Below are 3539 nucleotides of genomic sequence, written 5' to 3' on the forward strand. Positions count from 1 at the left end.
CCGCCCCGCCCCGTCGCCGACCTCGCCTCTGGCCGAAAATCTCGGACCTGGCCGCACCCTCTTACTTGCTCTCGGGAGCCCCACCCACTCGCTTTACACAGGCATCTTGGGGCTTTGGGTTAAAGAGGGCGGTGGGATGATTTGGCTCCCATTTGCCCCAATTTATTTTACTGTGATGTTACAGTCGTCCCGGTGGGACACCTTCTCTGCGGCTATTTCCTGTTTCATCATCTTCTAGGAAGGTGGCGGAGGGGTCGGCCCATCCCTGGACTGGAAGGGTCTGAGTTCGCGATCTCACGCTCCGCGCTCGGCGGGTTATTAGGCCTGTGTGTGTCACCTTGGGCAAATCGCCCAATAAAGGTGAATCTTTGCCAGCGCCTTTCTGAACCTATATAATAGAGTCATAACTATCGCACGAGTAATGTGTCTAACCCCTTGTAAAACGGTTAAATCCTATGCAACTTCTCTGATTTCTACACCAGATCAAGGCTCATCCCGTAGCAGCCCTAGGCGCGCCTGTCTTTCGGTTCCGGTGCCCAGGCACAGGGAATCAGCACCACACAATCCGGCTCTTGGCTGTCTATGGCAAGTCACTTTTTTTTTTTTAGACACAGCCTCAAGCTGTCGCCCTGGGTAGAGTGCTGTCGCATCATGGCTCACAGTAACCGCCAACTCTTGGGCTCAAGCGATCCTCTTGCCTGAGTTTTTCTATTTTTAGTACAAAAGAGGTCTCGCTTTTGCTCAGGCTGGTCTTGGCATGTCGCTTTTACGTCCTTTACTGTAATGTACAGTTACCCAACTGGAAACACCTCTACTGAATACTTTGTGTCTCCTCTGTACTAGCGCGTTGCAATGGCCTTTCTATGAATAGGAGCCAATCAATGATGTTTTTACCAGTTGTGGCTCAGTGAGTAAGGCGCCGGCCCTATATGCCGAGGGTGGTGGGTTCAAGCCCACCCCCGGCCAAACTGCAACAAAAAAATAGCTGGGCGTTGTGGCGGGCGCCAGTAGTCCCAGCTGCTCGGGAGGCTGAGGCAAGAGAATCGCTTAAGCCCAGGAGTTGGAGGTTGCTGTGACCTGTGCGAGGCCACGGCACTCTACCGAGGGTGATAAAGTGAGACTCTGTCTCTACAAAAAAAAAAAAAAAAAGAAAATATGATTTTTAAAAAGGACAATGTAGGGCGGCGCCTGTGGCTCAGTGAGTAGGGTGCCAGCCCCATATGCTGAGGGTGGCAGGTTCAAACCCGGCCCCTCCAAACTACAACCAAAAATAGCTGGGCGCTTTGGGGACGCCTGTAGTCCCAGCTACTCAGGAGGCTAAGGCAAGAGAATCGCCTAAACCCAAGAGCTGGAGGTTGCTGTGAGCTGTGATGCCGCAGCACTCCACCAAGGGTGACAAAGTGAGACTCTGTCTCAAAAATAATAATAAAATAAAAATTAAAAGTACAATGTAGAAAGTTTTTCATAAAATGTGCTTTCTAGTTTTAAAGAGTTGAAAGTATTTTATGAAGTGATGTTTATGGTATATAATTCTCTAGTACAGTGCTTGGTACATATTAGATGATCCCCTCCTTGCCCATCTCCCCTAGCTGCTTCTCCTGTTTCTCCACCTTTTTGTGCCTTTCTTTTTTTTTTTTTTTTTTTTTTGAGACAGTCTCACTATGTCCCCCACCCCGGAGTGTCATGGTGTCACAGCTCACACCAAATTCAAACTCCTGGGCTTAAACAATTCTCTTGCCTCAGCCTCCGGAGTAACTGAGACTACAGGCGCCCTCCACCACGCCTGGCGATTTTCTGGTTGCAGTTGTCATTGTTGTCTAGCAGGCCCGTGTGGGGCTGGAACCCGCCAGCCTCAGTGTATGTGGCTGGCACCCTACTCACTGAGCTATCAGCGCTAACTTCTTTACATCTCCCCTAATTTCCTCGTCTGTCTCCACACCCTTCCTTGCCTGTGTCCACTAACTTCCTCTCTGTTGTAACTTCCTCCCCTCCCCACTCCTTTCCTGTCTTCCTTCTGTCCTTGCCTGTTTTTCTCTCTTCCGTGCCTGTTTCCCTTCCCTTCCTAGACTGTCTCTCCTCCCTTCTTCTTTCTGGCCTGTCTGGCCTACATTCCTTACCTTTCTCTCCTGTTCTTGCCAGTCTCACTTTCCTCCTTGCCTTCTCCACTGATTTTCCCCTCCTGGCTTCCTATCTTTGTTGCTTTTCTCCCCTTTCATGCTTTCTTGTCTACGTGGCCTAACATTGCCTGTGTCTTCCAACTTTTTACCTGTCCCCCCAACTTCCTTGCCTGGCCCTCTGTTGGGTGTCTGCACAGGGTTTCCAGTAGCTGCCTGGGTCCTCAGTTCTTGGAGCACTCTTGGTCAAAAAATGACCAGACACCCCAAAGTAAGGCAAGTGTGAAACGTTTATATTAAGAAAGGGAAAAATAGGCTTACAGAGTAACAGCGAGATACTATCTTACAGAGCAAGATACATTCACATAGAGAGTGAATGGGGTCCGAGCCACAGCAAAGAAAAGGCATCGGTCATGGCTGCCAATTCTATTTTATACTGTCTGGATCAGGCCTACCTCATGGTTCAGAGGTCATCTTAAACCTGAGTCTTACTGCACATGTGGAGCTCCCATGAGCCTCTCTGAGAGCCCACTGAGGAGTGTGGACCACAGTGTAGATTTACACTAATGACATGATAGTCTTAAGGCCTTTCTAGGTCACCTTTAAGATCCTATTGTAGGCTAGGTGAGGTGGCTCATGCCTGTAATCCTAGCACTATGGGAGGCCAGGAAGGGGGCAGTGGGAGTGGGATCCCTTGAGCGCAGGAGTTCAAGACCAGCCTGAGCAAGAGTAAGCCCCCTGTCTGCTAAAAATAGAAAATTGTGGCAGTCACCTGTAGTCCCAGCTACTCAGGAGACTGAGGCAGAGGAGGACTCCCTTGAGTCCAGGAGTTTGAGGTTGCTGTGAGCTAGGCCGATAACACAGCACTCTAGCCTGGGCCAACTGAATAAGCTGTCTAAAAAAAAAAAAAAAAAAGACTATTGCATCTATTGCTAGCCTAGAGAGTCTTCCATATCCTTTGGCAGTTGGCACACTAAGTTCTGATTGATTGGTAAGATGTCCCTGCTCCTGGGTGGCACCTGTGGCTCAAGGAGTAGGGCGCCAGCCCCATATACCGGAGGTGGTGGGTTCAAACCCAGCCCTGGCCAAAAACTGCAAAAAAAAAAAGATATCCCTACTTCCCAGGAACAATCTCTTGGGACAAAATTAATGTGGGAGGCATAAAGATGGAGGCCTGGGGGACCCCACCTTTGTCTTCCTTCCCCAGAGGAGCCAAATTTACACCTATCTACCTAAAATTTCCTTATTTTCTTACCTGTCTCCTCTCATGATTTTTTTGTTTGTTTGTTTTGAGACAGCATCTCACTATGATGCCGCCAGTAGAGTGCTGTGGCATCACAGCTCGCAGCAACCTCCAACTCTTGGGCTTAAGTGATTCTCTTGCCTCAGCCTCCCAAGTAGCTGGGACTACAGGCACCCACCACA

This window comes from Nycticebus coucang, chromosome 10 (genome assembly GCF_027406575.1).
Source record: "Nycticebus coucang isolate mNycCou1 chromosome 10, mNycCou1.pri, whole genome shotgun sequence".
Taxonomy (NCBI): domain Eukaryota; kingdom Metazoa; phylum Chordata; class Mammalia; order Primates; family Lorisidae; genus Nycticebus; species Nycticebus coucang.